This window comes from Buteo buteo, chromosome 3 (assembly GCF_964188355.1).
Source record: "Buteo buteo chromosome 3, bButBut1.hap1.1, whole genome shotgun sequence".
Classification (NCBI taxonomy): domain Eukaryota; kingdom Metazoa; phylum Chordata; class Aves; order Accipitriformes; family Accipitridae; genus Buteo; species Buteo buteo.
The window spans coordinates 57,424,121-57,449,005 of NC_134173.1; the positions used below are offsets into that span (position 1 = coordinate 57,424,121).

A 24,885-nucleotide genomic window follows, 5' to 3' on the forward strand; every position below is an offset into this window, starting at 1 on the left:
TTGCTGTAAAGTCATACAGCGTACTAGTAAAAGCCATTATTTGATCAAAACACCATTTCTTAAGTCAGAAGAAAATTGTTCTGCTTTGCTTGGTAAGATAACTAAAGCAAATTAGAAGATGGACAAGATTTTTGTTTTTAAAAAAAGAGAGGAGCTTTTTTCTTTCATATTATACACATATGATTTTTATGACTTTTTTAATATGTTCCTAAAGAGGGCAAAGGAAGAATCTCAGAGATTCTTGATGAGGTATTTTAACAGTATGTGTGTCTCAAATTTAGTTTCTGGGCAATCACTCTAACACAAAGATATAATTGCAGTTAATTTAAATATAGTCTGTAAATTAAACGGTAGGTGAAGCCAGTTTTGCTCTTGGATTTGCATGGATGTGCCTTCAAGGATGTTATCTTCACAGTGAGGCTTTCACCTGTGGGTTTTGATTATTTTTCTCTATTCAAATGAGGGACCAAATAGGCTTCCTACTAGATAAATGTACGTTCGCAATTTTTATTAAAAATCCTATGACATGTATATTATGTATTCTTAAAGTCTGCTTAAGCTTTCTTTGCACTGTATTCTTCAGGAGTGCTTTTAGTAGTTCATGTTACAGGTATTCAGTTTGTAGCATTTTGCATAGCTTCAATTGGAAATCTTGAAGTTCATTTCTCTTCTTTGGATGCAGATGAAAAGATTTACTTAAAATAATAAGTTTGAATTGTGAAATTACTGTGCTTAAGAAAGGGATGTACCCCTTTAAAGGTATTAGCATAAAGATAGCACATTTGTTTATTATGTTTCAAAATCAGCTGCTAGTATCTCTGCCACAGGTAACAATTGACTTTTCAGGCTTCAAGTTAATAGCCTTGTCTCTTGCTTGTAGGGATCAATATTAGTATTAATTAATCACCATTATCAGCCCTAGAATCTGGTTCTATTTGTTGTTACATCAGCAAAATATCAATATAGAAAGTGGACTCTCTGATCGTCATGGCAACTTCATCTCTTGGGTCAAAGAAAGTTTATCTTATCTGTGCATGGAGAGTGGCAAACTGTTTAGGGATCTAGTTTGAACTCTAAGAACATTGATTTAGTTTTTGTTTGTGAATAGAGGCTGAATTCCAATCACAAGGGATAGGTAAGATTTAAATATTAATGCCCACAGGCTTGTCTGAGAGGGTGTCATTACCATTACTGTCGGATTGTCTTTTTGAGATGACACAATGGTAGAGGAGAATTGTGTAGTCAGGATTATTTACAGTTTAGTAATTTGTGCATTGGACAAACGGGTTTTAAAGTAAAAGTATGGAAATTCTGTAGCATTCATGCAGTAATATTACTTCTCCGACGCTATGTATGGTTAGGATTTCTTCCACTTAGTTAAAGATAAGTATAGAATTAGCATAGAAACACAGAATATGAATAGGTAGAAGGAACATATTTTATTATGCATTCTCCCTTAAGAGATTTTTCAAAAAAGTGTCTGAGAAGTCTAGAGAAATAATATCAGTGTTCCATTCACTCTTGAGTTAATAGCAAATAGACATGGAAAATCTGAACACTACAGTCTGGTTACAGTTATTTTTGCTTTTTGTAAGTTGATACAATTATCTTGTGAGTTTGTGATAATAAAATATTGATAACACTGTTTTATCATGTCACAGCTCCCTTTTTATATATTCTTAAGTGCTTCTTAAAAGAACTCATCTTAGACAATGCACCTGAGAATTCTTAGTATATATAGTCATAGTGTGGTTAAATCTTGTTCTAAGAGCTTTAAAGACTTAATGATTACAAGACCAAGTCTTGCTTTGAGAAACAAGTGCACTTTCTTTAACCAGTTGTTTGTAAGTGTATGTGTGTATTTATTTGTTTGATAGCTCCTTATGACATGCTGTATTTGAGACATAGATGAACAGTATCAATATGCTTGCCTCCTAGTCATTGGCTAGATAGTAGGTTTTTTTTTTTCTTCATTCCTAGGGCATGAAGTAACAAAAATCTGTGTGTCTTACTGAGGCAGATAAATACTGTTTTGGGAAATCCCAAATGTATTAAGAGCAATTCAGTACATTTGCAATATTGGAGAAGAGTTCTTGTAAAAAAATTTAAAAAAACCCAAGCAAACAAAACCCAAACGCTTGCATAAAGCTTACACTGCAGAAGGAATCACTTCTTGGTATTGACATTTCTCATTGATTATTCAGTTTTATCTAATGCTTTGAAAGGGTAACGCCATCATGAGTTGGTAGCAGATGCGAGCGGTTGTCACAGTAGATCTTTCTTTTTTAGAAAAGAAAAAGGGATTTAGTTTGATATAAATGTATACAATCTTAAGTTATATTTTAATAGCTTCTGATACTGTTTGTGTAATCATAACCATGAAAAGAGTTTGTGTAAGTTAAAAATGTTATAATAAACAAAAAATGTTCCTGTCCTGCTATTACAGATGTTGAATAAATCATATCCTGCTTATTTTCCATCTATCTTCTCATTTTTCATGTGTCCCATATTTCCTGTGTTGAGGAAGGGTGTTACATAACATTGTCATCCTTCGTAAATGCTAATATTTTTTAATATTTTGAAGAATTAGCTAGGATTTTAAAACATGTTCAGGAAGTGAGATGGTGCTTTTATTAGTAATCCTCAGAAACCTTTTATATTTATAGAGCTAATTTGGTGCAAGGCTTATTTGTCTATTTGATCTTTATTTATATTCATGCAATTTCTTAACTGCAAGTGTGTAAATAAAGCTAGAGTGTGACCTTGAACTTACTTATTTTTTGAGTACTACCATATCGTTTTATAGAACTTTTAGTCTTATAATCAAGGTTTCTTCAGTTATAGTAGGTTTACAAAGTGAGTACAATTTAGTAACAGATTATCAAAAGTAACAATGCTTTAGTAATTAGTGAGTTACTTGAACATGTCTTTATAAACTCTTCTCATACATTACTCTTTGCGCTCACATAGATGAGTTAGAGTGATGTTGCTTTATTCTTCGAGACAACTAGACTTGAAGCTTTCAGTCTGTGATTAGCTGATATAACTGCACACCGTTTTTTACTGTACTTGTTCTTTCTACCTTAGATTCAGTATAGCAGAGGACAGTAAAAATCTTCTTGAATTCAGACACTTTCCATTTTTCCTTTCCAAATAATAAAAATTAATACAAACTGCAGTAAAATACTACAATATTTTCTATGTTACTGGGTTTCCTATCTGTCTGACCCTTTTTGGAAGGTACAAAAATATTGTATGAGAAACTTAAGGAACACACTCTTTGACTTCATTCATAGGAACAGTCTTGTTGATGATAATACTTAAAATAAATGTGCAAATGTTTATAGGATAGGAGCTTAAAAATATACGCAACCACAAATGGTATGTAACAGTTTGGCGTATGTAAAATTAGAATGTAGAGTAGAATGGGGACTAGGTTTAAATGAAGTGTTTTCATTATGTTCAGAGGAATTCCATGGTTCGGGTTTTGCCCCCTGTGCCATACATGTTCCTTTTCATATTATCTATGAGAAGTAAAAGTCTACATATTTTTGTGGCAAAAATGATATAGAAAAATGTAATTACTTTTTAAACACACTTGCAATTATTATTGAAAATTGATTTTTAATGAGAACAGAATGAATTATACTGTAAAATAAGAAATTCATCATAGACCCAAATATGGTGAGAGAATTTTTTTTGTGTGTTTATTGTAAAGATTTTCTTTGCTGAAATGGAATAATCTTGAATATACTTTTTCTGATGATACATGGAGGTGTTCATTTAGACCGAGAAGAAATTTTGTAGAGGGTGATACTATTTTTACTTTTGTAGTTGCAGCACAAGCCTCAAAGGAAGTGCCATGTTTTACTCCAGTAATTGGAATCATCATTAGAACCCTGTTATTTAATACTTGATTATATTTCTATTATCAGGCATGAGGGTTAATGTTTATAAGATATTGTGAAAAAAAATTTGCAAAGACATTGTCAGATCTACTTGAAATTATGCATATATTCTACAGATCCTTATGTTTTGTCTTCACTTTGCACTTTCAAATTCAGGCTTCATATTAGATGGCAATAAAGATCACTTCTCTGAAAAGTTTTGAAGAAGTACAGCAAGGGCTTTCATAATACATTTTCTGCAGCTTTATGCAAAGAAAATGAGCCATCTGTAACTGATGCATCAAACTAGGACACGGTTGTGAAACCAGTGAAGACAATGATAAAATTATCAAAGCTGAATTTGCAGTGTTTTTTTTAAAAGAAACTGCCCCCACTCCCTCCCACCTTCTAGTGTTACAGTCTTCAGTTAGTAAATGTGTATGAAAAGACTTTTGGAATCAGTAACAGATCATTTTTGAAAGCTTTCAATCAGATTGGTATTTGAGTATTGCATCTGCTAATTGTACTTCGTCCATTTCAGAATGGACATAGACAAAATGCTCTAGTTTTGTAGGACGCAGAAGAGAAAATCTGTATGTCCATAGAAGTACTGTTGTTTTGGGCAGTTTTAATGTCTCAGTAATCCATATTCATACGAACAATGTTGGAGTACAATTGAATGGCACTGTGTATGGGAATAGGGTGGAGTACCTCTGAGAGGCCCTTGGCTTGCAAATGACTTCAGTTTTTAAGGAAACCGCCTAATTTTTTAATGAAAGTGCATATATATTTCTATTTAAAAAAAACAACCCAAACTTGCTTCATAGTCATTCCAAAAAGGCATCATCGTATTTCAGTGAACACTAAAAAACTTAAGAACTGAGAAAAATCTCAAATATTTGACAGTTTATCTGGAAAAAATATTAGCTAGTTGCTAAAAATACAAGTGCACTCCTTAACAATGTGCATCTTGGACAAACAGACGCATATTTTGTCATCAAGTTACTTAAGCTTCTGAAGTCAGGGCTACAACTGGGTCAGATGATAAGATGAGCACAACAGAAAAACGAAGAGTGGCTCTGATAAAAACTGATTGATTGATGTCTGGCTTCCCCACCATCACAAGCAGTTGACAGTTAGTTTGGGATCAGATGATTTGGCTTTTGCGATAGAAGATGGGGCCTGGTAGGCAAGTCTGAAGGACAAAAAGGTCGGTTTCTGTATAGTGTCAGGCAGTGCTGGGTTCCCACAAGGTGGGGTATTGGATTATGTTTTTCTTTAGTTACAAGACTTAACTTTTCATGGTCCATTGAAAGGCCAAGTAATCTGGTCAGTATTAATACAAAAAATAAGGCTGTATGTTGTGAGGGAAGGGAATGAAAACAGAGGGAGTATACCTGTTGGACAAGTGAATTACAGAAATAACTATTTTTTGCTATTTACTTTCTGTATTTACTTAAAACATCATAATTTAAAACATTACATGATTTATAAACATTCTGATTTTAAAAAATGGTTTCCACAGTAAATTTGTCACTGCAACTGCAATGAGAGTTTTATGTTACGTGTATATTGAGGGACTGTAATGAAACGTGGATAAATTAGTTTCAGCTTGTGAAATATTGTTATTCTGTGAGCCATTATGTACAGGATAGTACATTGTACCTCATATACAGAAGTATGTATTTTTCACTAGATTAAGAGCAATTAGCAGAGTATACTTAAATATCATTAAAATAAATTTATGTGAAGTGTATTTTTGTAAACTGGAGATTATTTATCAATCTATGACCATACCATGAACAGATGAGTGTTTATGGTGTTTTCTGTGGTGTTTTTTTTTCTGAGCACATTTACAATTAGTACTCTCTGTGTAATAGTCACAGAAGGGAAAAAAAAATGTGTAAATGGGTATCAAGACATAGTAGCTTTTAAATGAAAAAGATTTTCAATGCAGCCATGAAAATGTGTACAACTGCCACAGAATTGGAATTTGGACAGCTTGGATTTGAATTTAGATTTTTGGACAGTTTGATACTCACTAGAAATCCTTTATAATGTATCGCTTTTCTCTGAGTTTTAAGGGTCACATCTCCAAAGGACAGTTGGGTCTCAGCTAATGCTGCTGGCTTAATATCAGTAAGATGAATTCTGCAAGGTGCTGTATTGCTGATAGTATAGCTGGAATGCAGTATGAAAGAACCTGTAGTGTAACCTGGAGTGCTACCAGTAATAAGTGATCAGTGTAGGTGAACTGGTGGTCATTTGAACAGCGATTAGTTATACTTCAAGAAAGGTTGTTTTCTTACTGTCTAATCTCTGGGGACCTGTTTCATTTAAGAAATAATAAAAAAATGGTCTTATTCAAGAAATACACAGTTTTATCCTGGCTATTTTGTAAACCTCTTTTGAGGTGTATGTTAAAGGCATGTTTTAAAACACAGAACTCAAGGCCTAGGGAAGTATTTATGAATGCAGATTTAAGACGAGACTGTGGAAGTGTTTAAGAGCTTCTTCCATTCTTATTAGTATCATGGTGCATCTCTTTAGCATCACAGCTTTGTTAGGTTTTCATATGTTATGCTAAGCTCTCACAGCATTACTACAAGTGGTCTGAAATGAGTTGTAGAAGCCCATGTATAATTTGCAGATAGGGTTCAGATTTTCAGGTGCTTTTCTTTGACAAACAAGTTGCATCACAGAATAAGTAGTTCTTTTCAGAACGTCTGGTACTGAAGTTTTTCTGGATGTAATTTTATACTTAATAAAAATGAAGAGAGCTGTATTAGACATTCCTTCAAAATATACTTATGTCTGACCAGAAGTGGTAGCCTGCTTTGTTGCCAGTTTGGGAGTTTTACACCTCTAGGGTTCACAACTGAGACTCATTTAATTATACAAAGAGGAAAATCAGGGTTGGTGAATCAAGAAAGGGAAAAAAAAAAAGTCACGTAGCCAAAATAACCAAGATCAGCGATTCTTAGAAATGGAGAGTAACAATCAGCTACTTAGACCAGCTAGACTGTAATTTTTTGATTAGTCCTGCAGCTTAGGAAATCTCATTTAAGTGGGAGTGTGCTTTGGGAATGTTATGACTCATCTGATTAATCTGACATTCATTTTGATGTTCTTTGACTGTTGATTCAGAAGTTTTCACTGTCAAGAAAGAAGGTGAAATTAAGGTATGGAATTCTTAGGCCACCAAGTTCTTGCCAAATGTGTTTTTCAGCATCAGTTGTCAGTCAAAGTGTTGTATGGCATTTGCATTGTAAAACAAATGAGAAAAAAATTTTGGAGTGTTACTCTTGCTATGCTTAAATAGTTTTCAAGTCATGACAGTCATTTGTGTCTTTGTACACATTAGACCATGCATTACCAGCATAAGAGAAGAATCATACCTACTTTGCACTGATGTACTTGTCTTTGAAACTGAAAACCAACTTTTGGATTCATAGAAAAATCTTTTGAGAACACGGATTCATGTGATGCCATCAGGAAAATAATTGCAGTTTTGGCTTGTATTTTATGTTTAACTTGGTACAGTTTTATGTTAATCTAGCCCCACAAGTCTTCCAGAATGCTGTTTGCTGAAGTGCTGAGTTGTGCAGTGATACGGATTTTGTTTGCAGGGATGTTAAAAAGCATAAAAAATAATTGGTGAATGACTAATAACATTTATTGTTAAAATATTGATTTGTTATAAGAAAACCATTTTTAAATGCTTCACAAATCAGTTTGCTAGTCTTTATCCATTTCTTAGTGGACAGATGTTCCTGTTACTAAAAGTACCAAGATGCAGATGGTATTATTTGGCATCTTTTCAGAGGCTTCACTGTTGTTATCTGTGGTGAACTGAAAACTAAACTGATACATGATTCTTCAATGGCAGTTCATATTTGCAAGAAGTTATTTGAATAACCATCTTTGTAACAGGTCATGTCAGAAAAAAATCTCTAAAAATAAATAGTCACAAATTAAATAGAAAGTTTTGTGTGTCTGCATGTATGGAAGTGTTTTGCCTATTAATTTGAACTTGAGAACTATTTTTAGCAATATCTTTTTTAAGAATCCATTACATTTATACTTATTTAAATAAACGTGTGTATATATGTTTCTCAATATATGTGAGAACATAGTATTAATTGAGGCCTGTAACTTGATGCATAGCAGCAATTTAGTATAAAATACATTTATTTTGTTTGAAGAAAAAACATTTTGCAGGTAAAGATATTATTCATTAGCAAGTATCTTGAAATTATGAAGTAATTATTTTTGAAATTTTCAAGTAATCTTGTATGCTGTATCTTAAACAGACCGCTTGAAACACACAAACTCTGGAAATACGACCTCCATTTCAGTAATAGAAAAATGAAAGCTTAAGTTTTAGGTTTCCTACTGTGGTCCATACTTTTCAATCCCTGGAGTTTTTTTGATATTGTTTTTTTGCATTAGCTACTGATGCCTGATGTTAAGAGATTCTCAACACCTACAGCTCTTGCTGAAATCAGTTAATAATATGCCCTAACTAGTGCTATCAGGAGTAGCATCCAGATTCTTTCATGCCCATTTCTGTCATTAAGCTATACTGTTATCCTCCTTTTACAGGAAATTTCCATGTGTGTTTAGTATAAATGCATTATATACCTTGGACTTTAATGTGTGTTAAAATAGCCAAGTATAGCCTTGGAAGATTTTCCTTTCTGTCTTCCAAAAGACCTGCAGAAATACTTCATTTCAGATTAAAATCTTACTTTATAGCAAGATCATAAATAGGGGGAGCGACAATGAAACCTCTGAACTTGAAGAGTATGCCGTGCCTGTTTTATTAAGCTGCTACTAATGGTGTGGAGTTTTGTCTTAGAAATAGGTTCTGTGTCTTAGATTTTAATGTTACACTCTTATAGGCACAATCATACAGAGTTTATCTCCCCTAGGTTGTTATCCTAAGTTTTGAATTTTCGAACTGCTGTGCCAAAACCAGTTCCTCTTTCACACATATCAGATGTTTTACATTCTGAGTGATTTTAAGAAAAAAAACCCAAGAAAGGCTAATGCCAAGTCTGATAGGGGTTTTTGCACCTTAAGGATGATGCATCTTCAATGTATGCCTAATTACTTGCTTTGTATAGCTCTTATTTATAATATACCAGAATGTATAACAGTATAATGTTACAAAGAAAGCATGCATATGGAAAACCGTACTTCATTTATAAAGATCATGAATAATTTTCTAATAGAAGTGATATAAAACAAGACTGTAAATGAAGGGTTTTGAATTTCTGAAAATTACCTTTATAAGGAATGGACACAGGGATGAAATAAAATTGGCAGGGGTAGAAAGTTTTGCATGGAAGTGAGTGATGATGTTTGTTCTCAGCCTTTTGAAAAATAGAATGTTAAGATTCAGTGAAAGTAAAATGTATGTATGGGAACTGAGCTATCACACAACACTTGGTTTAGTTCTGATTGAATTATTCATAGAACAATATTTTGCCCATATGTGGTCATGACCTTTTCTTTCATTGTTTTTAAGTTTTTCACAAAAAGTCCTGATTTTTATGCTTTAGCTTTTACATTCTAAGTTGTTCTATGTAAGATGTTGAATATTTGGTATTGTATTCTTGCTCATTTACATTACATTTCAGTTTTTGTGAAGGATGACTTGAATGCTCTTAAACATGAGAAAAGCCTCAAAAAAATTGTGGGATTTCTATCTTTTCCTAGAAGGGAAGTATGAAGAAGGAAGCACTGTTTCTTCATTTGAGAGCAAAGAGAAAGAAATAAGTGAACCCAGGGAATTTAAGACAACATAATACCTTTTTTTTTTTCCCCTTCCTTTTCTTTCTTCTTTTGGGAGGGAATAGCATAGAACTTGTTTGTACTATATACAGGAACACTGAAAGTAAGCCATAATTATTGAAAGCTTTGATAGATTTTTACATTCAAATATATTTTGATACTTGAATTATGTGATTGCATTTGTATGTGAAGTGTTAAGAAAAGTTGTATTTTGGTGTTTAATTAAGTATTAGGCAACTTATTAGAGGAACTTCAGGAGAGTGTGTTAAATGTTCTGCATTTTCTATGAAATAATACTTTATTAGTGAAGTATGTGGAATTAATGTTTGAATTCCATTTTGTATTACATATTAATGATGCACTACTCATTCTAATTGTAAGCTCATGCAATGGCAAGATGTTATGCATGTGACAACCTGCATATAACAGCAAATATATATTTAGATTATTATGCCATTCCTTTTTTTTTGCATTTTGATTGACTGAGTGGTTCATCCCTTTTATCTGATGGTAGTTACTTATCTGATGATAATTACTTAATCTCTATTGAAGTGGAGCAGTTGTTACTGAGTAACAGATTCACTTTTGAAATACAGCATTGATGACCTTGCTATAGGAATTATATTTTGACAGAGTAAGAGGAGGACACATTCCATACTCTGTAGACTAAAAATATCTTAATAATACATGTATGGCCTTTCCATTTTTCTTGGGCACTTTCTGGTGTTAAAAGAAAACTACCAAGCAGCAACGGTAAGGCCATATATCCTCTATTAAATGGAGAGTGATTTACAGGTTATTATTTGTGTTCTTGGCTACTAACAGGGAGTATTCTGTAGGTGGAATTTGTAGACAGACTTTGTTGCATTTTCATGTGAAGCTTATGTGTACTTCTCTTACATTCCCTTATCATTCAGTACGTAATACTACTTTGCTCCTTTGTATTTTTCCTCTTCGAAGAACAATCAGTATCATTACCCAGTTTTTGGCAAAACTTTAAGCCACAGACTGGAAATTACTTATCAGGCAGGTACTGGTAGAGTCTAGAATAGAACCTAGGGCCTTTAAGACCTGTTCTACCTTATGCAATACAATTTTTGGAGTACTTTTAACCTTACTCGTCTCTCCAGTAAAGTTTGCTAGTTGTAGAAATACCTCTTAATAAAAAAGCAAGATGGAACCTATTGCCTTGATCCCATCATTCTAATAAAGAAAAGCCAGCCCAAGAAGAGATTGCTAGGTCTTTGACATTCACATTCTCATAGATATATATATAAGAAATAAATAGATCTCAGACATATATAGCTGGTCTGCCTGTACAGCTAAAGGGACTAAATGGACTCCAAAGGCCAATAGTTTGCTGAGTGAACAGAAATTATGTAAAAGTAGTGCCACATGACCCTTCCATAAATGGATAATTAGGCTAAGCCTTATATATACTTGTTGTGCCAGGCACATGGGAAGAAGTTGGGGATTGTCATTTGGGTAAATGGTATAAATTTGGGAATGGTGAATTTGGGAGAAGACCCTGGTTCTCAGTTATCCCACTTGACCTCCGAAACACTTTTTAAAATTGCCAGTAAATAGAAAGGATAGAAAAAGTGTATCTCGGTGTTCTGCTGGCTGTGACTACGGGATTGGAAATATAACTATTATTATGTATTTATATGTATTACCTTAGAGGAAATACTTTTCTAACAATTGAATGGCAGTGTTTTATTAGCTTTTCTCCATTAATGTAAGTAGTAAGACCTAAATTTGTTTTATTGTCTGCAAGTTAGTTATTATTTTCCTTTTTTGAAGAGTATTTCTAGAGTGAAGAACAGTCCTCCTACAAAACATTAGCAGTATCTTAGCCATTTTTCAATTGTGGTTTGTTTTGTTTTGCTTTTTAAAAAACGTATCATCAGATATAGTACCGCTGTCTCATAACAGCTGGGAAATTACAACTTTTAATTCACAATTTCTATAAATAGTTTCAGAATACTTATTTTCTAAATAAGTAACTGGAACTTTTCAGCAAAGTTGCTGAAGTTATGCCATATTGGAATCAATGGCAAATTTTCAAGAAATCGAGGACAGTCCTTCATAGTTGTGTTATATCTGGCGTTCTACCTTTGTTTTGTGTCACTAGTCACTGGAGAATGAAAAGAGCAAATAAGCTTAGTAACGAGGTGTTTTGGCCACCCTATTAATGACTTTAAGGGCATTGGGTTTGTGCCCTTTTTGCTTGATAATGCTCTGTGAAAAAGATGTGAAGTGTGACTAAGAAGCAAAAACAAAACTGCAAAGTTTATTTTCCTCCCTCCTTGATTTTACTTGTTACTAGAGATGAAGGTCTTCTCACTGCTATAAATGAATGTGAGGGCTGCATGGGGAGCTCCTGGAGTGTGATACTGTAAAAGGTTGAATCAAAGCAGCTTAAATAGGGATTTCTTAGCACTAACGGGTCACTGATGGAGGTAAGAAAGGGTGGCTGTTTTTTTGTGTGTATTAGCACCTGTTTTATTTCCAGTGCTTAATAACTGATGTAAAGAGAAAACAATGACTTATTGCATTAGAGATTTAGAAAGCTCTTAAATTTCATCAGTCAGCCAAGACATACTTAAGCAAAAGAACAAAGATCAAATATGACAGTATTGGCATTTTTAAGATAACAAAAAAGGAGAAAAACAATGAGCAAAAAATCTTTCAGGACTGACTTGCATGTCTCAGGCGAAAATGACATAATTAAAATACAGTCAGAAAGAAGCAGGTCATCAGTTTCATTGAAATCAAAGTGAATTTTTCAAGTACAATTTCATACTAAATGTTAATTTAATAATTTAGTGGAGATCAGTGAAAGGTCAAGCTGGAATGCAAAGGGTTAAAATGCTGAACAGTGACCTGAACAGGGAGTTGTTGTGTCTCTGAATCCCAGACATACTTTATTAGGACAATCCAGCTGGTTTTCTATTTCTATCTCCTCATTATCAACACGCTTATGGTATGGCCTCTTCCCCCTCACTTCCAATGCCAAGAATTTGGCAGGGACACCATGTGAGGAGGTCAGAGACTGATTGAGAGGAAAAATGAAGTTGAGACGGCAGCAGAGATGCAGAAAGAGGGAGTCCAGTCGGTGAAGAGCTAAGGTTTGCTGTTTACTGTATGGAGGCTACCAGCAGAAGTGTGGGGGTTTTTATAGTTTGTTTTGTTTTGTTTTGTTTTTGTGAGCGGTGATTATAGCTCTATATGAAATTAAACTACTGACACAAGGCTTGATTTTCTTCTCACTGAAAATGGTGTAAAACAAGAACAGTTAAGTGTAAGGAATTGCATATATAAAATCAGTAGAAAAATGAACAAAATTGAATCTTTGATTTCTTCATGATATTTGGCATCTTTATATATTTTAAGAAGAAAAAACCCTGAAATCATAGTATTTTTCTTTGAAAAAGCAAAGACATAAATAGAAGCAGCATACTGTTAAATTGCTTTATGTGTTGAATCTAGCTTTCTCTGGCTGAGTGAAAAAAACAACCTCCAGCAAATGTTCAAAGGAAGGAAATGGGAGGAAAAAAGACCTTCTCACAAATTTCCATAGTTTCCATTTCAAAATACATCTGTCACTGCCTTATGACACATACTTTACATCAACAGGTACATCAATTTAGTACTAATATTGATGAAACCCATTGTATGAGAGTGTTGATTAAACAGAAAAATAAATTTGAAGTTTTGTGTGCCCAAAACTATGCATAAGGGCAGATGGAGAAAATACAGAAAGATGTTCTATAGAAGATCGATTTCTGTTGGGAACAGACCTATTTGTATTTCTTCAAGACAATATGCAGTGCTTCACTTCAGTGTGATATGGATTATCTCAAAATTGATCTATGGTTAATACTGTACTAAAAAATATTTTTGGTTTTCATCCTTTTCGTGGCATTCCCCTTTTACATAACGGAAGAGTGTCTGAATGGAAGAGTGAGTTAATTTCTTATGAGTGCGGGGAGATACTGATTTTGTAGTTCTTGCATTCTTATAATTCATATGGAAACAGAGAGGGATTATGTGTCCACAAGGAGTGGCAGGATTTAATCTCAACTTCACAGAAGTCTTTGTCAGATATTTGCTTTCCAGTTTTTACACAATTAATATATATTCATTATAAATAAGATGTCAGTGGTGATCTCTGCATTTAAGCTGTTGTGATGAAGGCTGATGTTTGACCGTGTGTTAGAGTTCCAAACTCTAGGACCAAATTATCTCGCATCGTCTGTGTTCAAACCCCAGTTTACTCCTGTGGCATGTGCTATGTGCTTTAGGGGGCTGTGAACCTTAATATATGGACTGTGTGTTAAAAGAAGAATGCAACATTCCTAGGAGGCCTTGATCCTTAGAAGTTCCAAAAGTCTTGTTAAATTGCGGTGGGGGAATATTGTCCTGACTAGCATACGGTCATGCACTTCTTATAAGTGCTAGTCGTGGTGATGTTTTGATTGCATGGGAAAACCTAGCACTTAATGGAACCAGAAAAGCACAATTTAGAAAAGGGGGAGGGGGGAGAAGAGGGAGTGAGAGAGAGGAAGAGAGACTTAATTTGCTGAAAGGATGAAGGAAAAGAAACAAAATTCCTCTCACTGTTAAATTCAGGTACCTCCTTAATTGAACAACATGAGCACACAAGCAGGGTGCAGATAATAGACAAAGGAAAAAAGAAAGGATTCACTCTGGGCTGGGATTAGAACCTGGGGCTTTCCAGATGTGAAGAATAATTTATACTTAAAGAACTTACTGTCCTGAAGGAAGGGAGAGCATTTTAGTTGAGTTATGCTGGTAAAGCTAATATTTCTGTATTCATTTGTAATTTTAAAAGTACTATTTATGGTTTTATTTTTATACTATTCACAATAAACTCATGACACTTCTGCCCCCTCATAACAGACACCTAACAATGAAGCAGCTTCAATTAAGAAGCAGAACATCAGCCTCTGGCATCTTATTCTGTTGTTCCATCTTTTTTGCTAGGGAGAATTCATTTGTTTCTTAATTAAGAAAAACACCAATAGCATGAAAAATCTGCTTATGGTACCTGAATGGTAATTAGGTGAAAGGTAAAAAAGAAACACACACATACATTCCAATAGCAGCCAAAATGAACTTGAGCTGATAAAAATGAACTAAACTACCCTTGCATAAATCGAGGCTGAGAGAAGTGTACAGTCATTATGGCTAAGACAATATGCAAACTATCTTCAAAGAAATCAAATTGCTAGAGTGTTTTCATTTGCATGTATTAACTATTAACATAATGAGGAGAAGTGACATTGGACCCGGATTGTGTGTCTGTTCGGATTGATAACTCTACCGCATCTGCAAACAGGCGCCCAAAAATCAGACTAGTAGTCAGATCAGTGTTGAACTCTGAAGTGCGTATGGTTTTTTGTTGGGGCTTTTTTGTTGTTTTGTTTGTTTGTTTGTTTGTGGGTTTTTTTGTGTGTGTTGTGGTTTTTTTAAAATATCTGGAACCCAAACCAACATGCTGGGATGTTGAATGCAAGCTATCCTTTTATTTTTATTCTTTCCAAAGGTGATCCTTCTGCTACAAGCACTTACTTCATACTTTCAAGGTACAGATACCGATTTTGAACTTTTTTCCATCATGTATATTCCCACTTATATAGAAGGATGACTGTTATTGTATGTTAATTTGGAGTTACTGAATGTTTGTGTAATTACTCAGTGATTTTTTTTGTCTTTCAAGACTGTCCTTATATATCAAAATGTCCTACTTAAACTGTCAGTCACTGCGGTCATGAAAAGAGAGAAAGCTTAATAGAACTCAGACTTTTGAGAAGTCAGTTACATGCTATTTTATGTGATTACTTAGGACAATAGCAAGCAATGTTTGTGGTAGCAGTTGTTATCTGCTTAAATATTGGGAGTATATTTAAATTGTTATATGACAGATACTATATAAGAACCTAGATAAATCTAGCAAGTTCTTTTGTCAGAAGAAAAAATAGAAATAATTATAAAAACTGAAATTTTTTTTCAGATTATTCATATGAGGAAAAACTAACATAAACTAAACTAAATGCAATTTTTATCATGGTTCTCTTTGCCTAAGACGTTTCCAAAAGGAAGTTATTTCTTTATATTACAGATCAAAATTATTAAAAGAATGTAGTTTTGGAAGAAGGTGAAATGGGATGGGAAGCAGGCATATGCAGTCCTTTAAAATTCAGAATTTATGATGTTTACATAATCTGGGAAAATATTTTATAATTGTTACATTGTGTTTCTATACACACATGCAATGTTTTTGTGTAAATTATATCCTTTGCTAGTCTTGTACTTCGAGACTGTGACAAAATAGTAAGTGCTTTTGCATTGCTAGAAGGAGCACATACAAATTTCATCTGTGAATGTAAACCCTTCTTCCAAGAGGTGAGGGATTCCCTTGAGGTTCTTTGACTGGTGTATGCATCTGTTTCTTCACGTAGCCCAGCAGTCATACTCCAGTCTGAGAGGTGAATCATGTGAAAACTTGGATTTTTGAAAAGAATATTCTTAAGGCAGCCTAGCTGTGTGGCTGAAAGTATGGGCAATATCTGTCTAACTAGTAGTTTATGTAGCAAAAAAGTCCCTCATGTTAAGAGAATTTAACATGCACAACATGTTTAAACTTCATAGCATAAGCAACTTTTTCTTTAATGAAGTAGACATTGACCTATAATAAAGGTATTATGATAACACAAACTTCTTGCCCTTAATAGTAGCTCAGGAAACAGGTGTAACCTAAATTCTTAATTTTTTAAAATTTTTTTTTTCTTTTAATGTGCTCAAATGCTCAGTAATTTCCCCATGCATTACATGTATGTTTTTGGAAACTGACATTGAAGAATGCTGGTCACAGTTATTTTAGTTTAGGTTGCTAAATTGTTATTTTTACTTTGTAACTAAGAGATGATCAATGTAGGAACACTGAAAACAAATATTTTCTCTTTGGCAATTTGTGAAAGTTAAGAGTAGGATCCCGCACAGTCCATATGGAGGATATTCTAGTCCTGATTCTGTTTCAGCCTGAAGTCTGAGAATTAGCGTTTAGTTTGCCATACCGCAACCTGTTATGCCTTTTGTCCTTGGAAGATTGGTACAGAAAAATCTCTACAGTGTAGGAGTAGATGTGAAAATGCCTGTAAGAACTTGTTGGGTGCAAATCTCCTGTAAGGGCATATTACAGAGTTCCACAGAATGGAAGACTTTGTGAAGGATAATCTGAATTTTAGATTATCTCTACCCATCCAGTTGAAATTTCTGTTTAATGCTACATTAAAATTCATTATGATAACTTTTTTACAGAGACAATCCTGATATTGTGGATCATGTTAAAAAAATAAATATGTAGAAATAAAAATTTGATGTAGATACATTTTACTTGATATGTTTTCGTTCTCTGAAGACCTTACTTGAGGGCTTTTGTTTTCTTCTGTAGCAAAGAAGATAACTTTCCAAAGAAATGAATAGTTTGTGCTATGTTGTTATATTGTGTTGGGCACCTGATAATGATGTAAATATCAGGATGCAGCCAGTAATTAGATACCACAGGTGCCAGCATGTGACATGACTTCCTTTCAGTTTTGAAATAGAACTGAAATCTTAAATATCATAATGTATATAAGAAATCTTTTATGTGTATTCACGTCATGAATAAAAGTAGATAAAAAATGTTAGCCGTATATGTTTTAAATGTACTTCCATTTTCTGTTGTTTGAAAAAAATTTGAACAAGAGCCAGATATTTCAGCTTAAAAAAGAGTTTACAGAATTTTGCATATGTAAAACTGCAATGTATTTAATAATTCTAATTAACATTAAAATTTTGCTCAAATATTCAAATTCTAATTTGCATGAAACCACAAAGGGAAGAGTCTTCTCATTAGCTCCCTTAGGATATGGAGTGAGTAAGTGTTCATCTTTGTGTATCTGCAATTTTATTCCCCATTTTTCAAATCCAGAAATTAGATGTGTCAGAAACAGTGTGCATGTATGTGCGTGTGCCTAAACGGATGCCTATTAATATTAGGAGGATTCCAGACAATCTACTCTGAAGAAACTAAGAAAGGTTTTAGGATCTTGTATTTCTTATTGAATTTTGAGATTGATTGTGGGGGGATTTTTTTCCTCTCTTTCTTGTTACACTACTATAGAATCTTGAATAATTGTGTTTGTTAGCACTGGTATCCTAATCATATGGGGGATAAAAAGTTGCCATAGACATGCCCTAATTTGTAGGCTTCATTTTCTTTCAAAGGCAGAATTGTACATGAAATTGTTTATCAGTGCATTTTTGTATGTGATACAGGGATTTCAATGATCTGGGTTTAATGAAAAGAGGCATTTAAGGCTTGCATAGTCCTTAGTGCTATGCTACTGATTTAGGCAGGATTAATATACCAAAAATACTGTCTGGGAGACCAAATGCAAATAGGAAGGTTCTTGGTTTTAGTCCCTACCTTTTGTTTATGAATACTACACTTGTAGATTTTATTGAAAAATGGCCTGCTTCCCATTTTGGAAGCTGTATGTTGTTTCTCTTTGTGATTTTCTGTTTTTGATGTCTGGATAGGAAGAACTGTGGAAAATGTTTAAAATCTGCCTTTTTTAAATCTGCTGCTTCCTGCAGAGATCAAAGGCCTCAATCATTTCTTTCACTAAAATGGGAGCAGTGGATGGGAGAACTGTATGGCAAAGTCTGCTGTACCTCGTAGAACAAGAGCTCGGAGCTTGGCTTATTGGATCTATGATGTTCAAACTGGTGGTCACCCATTCATGTCTAATGATAGTCCTCTTTTCCACAGTAAGTGGCATAGCTCTGTGCTATTCAGGAAACAGTGTAATAGCATAAAGAATCCCCATTTCCATTTACTGAAAGTAAAAAAATATTTTTATGATTTTGTAAGTCTGTTAATGTTCCTAAAATAGCATTGTAATTCAAGTAATGTGTAAGAATGATAATGGCTGTAATAATAGTCATAGAATTATTCATATTTTTATAGATGGATTTATATCCATATTAAAGAATCCCCCATGAAAAGGGAAGAAATAACCATAAATTTGTAAGCTTCAGTGAGAAGAAAGGGTCAATACTAGGTGGGAATTACCTGTTCCTTACTCCTGCATTGAATAAGAGCTCCTGAAAACAGTATGTTTATTTGGCTATGCTGTGTGATTTACTGTTGGCCCTGTATGTAATAGCAAAAAAAAGATTAAATTAATTTTCCTTACTGGGTATGATTTGCTTATAGACAAATTGTCATATGAGTCTACAGTCTAAAGTTTGAATTTTGTTTAAAATATTTTAATTTTTTTACTTTAATTTTTCTGTGGAGGAAAAGTGATGGGGTGCCCCTTAGCAAAAGTTTAAATAGTCGTGGTAAAATGTGTCTGGTTTATCACAAAGAAATGAAAATTGAATCCTATGTTAATTGTATTTTTTGTAAGAAAGCTCCTCAAGGATTTCCAGGACACATTCAGCTACACTGGAACCATTTATATACAAGCTTGCTGTGCTACTTTTGACCATTGGTGGTACGTATTTTGGGAATCTTCTGTTAATACCACCCCTCCTCCCCCAGGTTTGAATGATTTGTCAGATTATTTTTTTTTAAATTCCTAAATATCCTTATTGGCCAAAATTATCTGTGGTTTAGTGACAGGCACACTGGTCTTTATTGAAGTGTGTGTGGGTTTTGTTTGCTTGTTTTTTGTGGTGTGCATTTGTTTGTTTGTTTTAATGGCTGTTAAGAAAGGATATTTCCTCTTAGGTCCTAGAGGGCCTTTCCGTGAAACTTTTGAGGACCTTTGTCCCTTTAATGTGCATTATCAGTCGCCTGTCTTCTTTTCATGATGGATGTCAGAACAAAAGTAATGCCTAGCTGTCTTGCCAAAGGATTATGCAGAACATTACTGAAGAAACCAACCAGACATTTATATATTAAAACATAAAAAAAGATTGTTGTAGTCACAAAGTTTGGCTTCTGCTTCCCCCTATCTGAACTTTCAGTGCACTGCACTGGATGTACCGTTTTGGATATCACATTGAAAAGGGGGAAAAAAATTGAAATGTTGGAGTGGGAATGTCACAACGGTGTGTTAAGTTGATGTGATCTTCTCAGGAATTTTTATAGGAGAGTAATGATCTTAAATGATTTTTAGGCTCAGCTTCAGTACTCTGTTTTGCATATCTTCTAGTAGATACTGTAACCTACAGAGAAGCCTATTGGCATAGCCCATAGACAGTATTGGATGAGACTGCTGAGGCATAGCCTGGTAGCACATGTGTTTCTCAAGGTATCAGAGGTAGTAAAGACCCTCAATAGTTACACCATGGCAAAAATGAACTCTCCTAGTGTTCTAATTTCATTAAGATATTAAACATATTACTTGCATAAATTTTTATTGGTTTTGATTTCCAATGTTCTTTAGAGAGTGTGACAAGAACCACTACTAGTCTATTTTGCTGTATCTTAGATTTTGAAATTTAATCTCAAAGAACAAGTAATCAGTGGTTCTTCATCTGCTTAGTTCTAGGTGACTACTGCAGTGCTTACAATGCATAATGATTGTGATGACATTGGCTGAATTCTCATGGCTGACACCGGCTGCTGATCATGTAGGATGTTCTTCTAATACAATGTGCAGCTGAGATTGAAGACTGCTGCTTTTAAGAATATACTGGATGTTCTTTATGTCTTAGGGACTTAAGTGTATTTTATGTAGAATATAGTATAATTTGTCTAATTTTACTTCCACAATAAATATGAGTAACCATCTATCTCATTGCCTTTAGGACGTAATGCAAGATGATTTTCTTTCTGATATCATTCCTACTTGTGGTGGGGGAAAAAATAACATTAAATTTGGGGAGTGGAAACGAAGATACAATAAAAATTATCCTGTGTGTTATTTACTTTTCTTTTTAAAATTTGTACTAGGTTGTTTAGATACATGATAAGCTTGATAGGAAACCAAAGATACTGAATTCAGATAGAATTAAGATCTCACTAAAATTGTGATTTTAAGTTTTTCTTATCATTATTTTAGATTAGTATTTACAACTTTATACTAAAGTAAGAAAAATGAGTACTTTTTCCCAAATCCAGTGATGACAGAGCATGTTTTTAAATACCTTTCTAGTGTGGCAAACGTTAATCCTTTGAAGCACACACATGGGTCTGAATTTGGCTGAGAGCCACAAGGCATGTATCATACTTTCTGGAGATGAAAAAAGGAGGGGAAACATTGTGAGTGGTTCACAAGCAGTAGGTCCCCAGTGATACCACCATTTCCTTAAAGAATGGCTAAGCTGCATGTGCAGCTGGTTCTGGGAAGAACCAAGTGATACCCTGAGCAGTCCCTTCTGGCTCACCCTCTCCCCCATCTGGGGATTCAAGCCCACCATCAGCCTTGTGCTGGCAAACTGTGCAATTGGTCATGTATCACAGCTCTAATACGTAAGTAGTACTTGTTGTCGAAAACAAATGTATCCAAACACCCTTCTTAAGCCACTTCTGTTGTGTTCTAGTTGTAGACATGCTTTTCAAGCCTAATGCTGTAAAAGCATTACACTTTTCATATCAAAGTTTTAAGAATCTATTTTCACTGCCACAGAGAAGTATGTAAATTCAGAGTATTGGAGACAATAAAGCTTGTAAAAGTGGGAGGATCACACTAGGAATGCCAAATGTTACAGTAGTTTTTGTAGAAATACGAAATTCACCTCTGTTTATTTTTGGCTTTGTTTATGGTTGTAAGATCAATTTGCATTTTCCTGGAGTAGATGAGCACATGTGCAAGGAGAAGGCTGAAATCTAATCCATCCAAATGAAATTTTGCCATCTCAAGGAAGATCTAATAAAAGACAATAACAGGTTTTTGGGTTGAGGTTGCAGTGCCAAGTGGCATGATAAGTCACATTTAAGTGGGTTATCAAAATGTCGGAATATATTTGATAAACATATATTAATATTCCATACTTTTATCTTGCTCTTTGAGTATTAATGATCTACGATGAAAGTGTATCAAATATTGTCAAAAGAATTTATACCTTTGTAAATAACTAAAAGAAATAGAATGTAAACTGTCAGTTTGTAGTTGATAGAAAAAAACTACTTGAAATTGCTTCAAATATTTAAGATGTTTTTTGCTAGTAAATTGGCTCCTGGCAGTAAGAATGATCTAGCTAGCAGGCTAGGTAACAGGCTACCAGCTGAAACTGGTTGGTTACCCATGCTAATCAGTGGTTGACCAATAAGCTTCAAAATGAAAGGGAAAGAGAAATTACAACAAGGTAGCTAATATTTCTTCCGATTTTTGGAGGAGGGAATGTGATTAAGATACACTAAATGGAAATCCATACAAAACCAGTCAAATTGTTAAAATATTCAAATATGCCTTACTGTAACAAGAAAGCACTGTAATATACTGAAATCAGCAATAGAACAGCTGGGTTTTAAAGGACAGTACTTTGAATGTCACTTGACAATTTGCTTTCAATTAGAAGTAATTTACAGGAAGATGCCCACAAGCTAATCTTTACAGGATAATTAAGTTCCATTTTCTTTACTTTTAATTAAAAAGCAGAAAAGATTTAGCTGATCCATAAAAAATGTTCTGTTTAAACATTCATCAGACTTCACACTCTTTTTTTTGTTATTTGTTGTAGCAGATGTTATCAAAACTGCAGTCTGCTCTGTTTTAAACCCAGTATATTTGGGAAGTGAAACACGAGTTGCAATAGGCGTGTACAGCTGAGGTATGATCATTTAGCTTCTCTGTATTTGAATAGCTCTAAAATGATATCCATACTCTGGGCTTTAATCTTGCTCCTTCCATTGCTTGCCATTGTGGTGAAAGAAAGCGAAGCAGATGAACAGCTCTGTGGATGCTAATAGTATTTTCCTCTTGCTTTTCTTGTTAATTTCCTAATGCCATTAAAACCTGAAGTCTGAATGTAAAGATGAAACCAAGTATCTTTGCTGTTAAATTTGCATGTTAGCAAAGTTTTCTGCATGCCTTTAGAATCGATGAAAAGGAGATAAAATAAATTCCTTTGCTGATTTCACATTGAATGGAAAAAAAAAAAGTGCAGTGCATGTGTGAATGTCTAAACACTCAAATAGCTATACTGGAATGAGTTAGTGCTAAGTTTTTAAGGAGGGAAGATGTATCTGTTTCTCCCAGATACTTCCTCATCATCTTTGCAGATTTTAAGAAATGAAAGAAAATTTAGTTCTAGAGTTTAAATTTGTCCTTTTAAAGTAGATTCATACAGTGGAAAATACACAATGAGGACTTGTTTAATCTTAAATTGACGGCAGACTGTGTGCTGTGAAAAATTCTACATACAAAACTGAAGGCCTAATACTTTTTTGAAGTGTGAGATCTAATTATTTGTTATACTGGCATAGGCCCAGTTACTTCAATGAACGTGTGAGACTTTATGTAACAGGGCCATGATGTTAACAAATATACCTGAATACTTGTATTAAGCCTGAAGTATACTCTTCATGAATGTTTAACTCGGAACTGACTAAGTTGGTGATTATTTTCCGTAATCATTTTGCAGCTGAGAATAAAACCATAGAATCATAGGATGTTTTATGTTGAAAGGAACCTTCAGAGATCATTTTGTTCAACCTCCCACTCAAACCAGAACCCATTTAGATCAGATTCCCAGTCACGTTTTTAAATATCTAGAAGGATAGAGATTCCACAACCTCTCTTAGCAACCAGTTCTACAGTTTGACTACCATCATTGTCGACTCTTTTTCCCTAATATTTGTGTCCATTGCCTCTTATCCTGTCTCTGCACACCTCAAGACGAGTATGGCTGTGTCTCCTCTGTACCCACCTATTAGGTATTTAAAGTCAGCACGAAGAATTCTTCCTAAAACTGAACATCCCAGCTCTCTTGACCTTCCCTTGCTGTAGCCCCTTGGCAGTTGTGTGGTCCTCTGCCAGACTCACTCCAAAAGAGTCTATGTCTGTCTCCTACTGGAGAGCCCCAGAGTGGACGTAGTACTTAAGATGTGGTCGCACTGTTACTGAATAGAGGGAAATAATCACCTCAGCCTGCTGTCTAGACTCTTGCTTACGTCCAAGGATGTGGTTGGCATTCGCTGCTGCAGGGGCACACTGCTGATTCATGCTCTCCTTGTTCATCAGGACTGCTGGGTCTTTTGTAGCAAAGCTGTTTTTCAGTACATTGGTCCCCAGTCTGTACTGGTACATGAGATTAATCTGTCCCAAACGCAGAATTTAGGATTTGACTTTATTCAACTTCGTATTTCTGACAGCCCACTTCTTGAGGCCTCCTCTGAGTAGCAGCCTTGCCCTCCACTGTCTTAGCAGCTCCTACGAATTTGATACCATTTCAAACTTGTTGAGGGGCACTCTGTCCTTTTGTTCAGACTGTTAATGAAGATATTAAGCCATATTGACCTGAGGGATACCTTTAAGAGATGGACTCCAGTTGGGCTTGATGACAGCCCTTTTAAAGCTGGTGATCTAGCCGGCTTTCATTTACATTATAAGGCCACAAGTGCAACCGGTATGTTATGAGGTAAATATTCTTAAAAGGTTGTCAGCTTTTGAAAATAAAGGTATTTTATATATTTTTTTCCATAAATGAATACTAGAATTACAATATCCACACACACTGAATTGTTCTGAGTTGCAATTACTGAATTAAAAGTTTCTAGTTCTAGATTTGCTCTTGAGTTAGCAGTTAGATCAACAAGGGCTTTCTAAATGCTTATGGATTTAAACACAATGCCTTTCTAAATAGACGTTGGCGTGATTAAAAATACGATAGAACAGTTTTTGATGTAGTCAAGAGCAGTTAACGTTGTCTGTAAAGAACATAGAACCAAATTCCCAGAAATCATCCTCAAAATGAGCTTTTTGAGAATTTAATGTTAAGATCTGTCTTGCTTAGAGCAAATCGCTTACCTTTTTAAGCTGTGCTAGTGCATAGCTTCTTGTTTGTACATAGATGCATTTTTAGGAAACATTTAATACAAGCTATCCAAACGACTTCAGCTATCTTTTTCTCCAGTTTTAACAGATTTTTACAATTGTAACTTATAATTTCCCTCTACAAAATTCTTTGTAGCATCATGAAGAGGCAGAAGGAAGTGAGAGAGTAATTT

The 24,885-nt window shown here is 34.3% G+C and overlaps 1 protein-coding gene across 4 annotated transcripts in view; it reads left to right on the forward strand.

The window, feature by feature from the left end:
• The window catches only part of ZFPM2 (zinc finger protein, FOG family member 2), a 320,089-nt gene that overhangs the window by 5,917 nt on the left and 289,287 nt on the right, over positions 1-24,885 (forward strand). The window contains exon 1 of one of the 4 annotated variants that reach the window (XM_075023804.1): positions 12,740-12,817. The exons of the other annotated variants lie outside the window; for them this stretch is intronic. The gene's annotated coding sequence lies outside the window, so the exon portion shown is untranslated. Of the gene's footprint in view, positions 1-12,739; positions 12,818-24,885 lie in introns of those variants that run through there. 4 annotated transcript variants of the gene reach the window in all.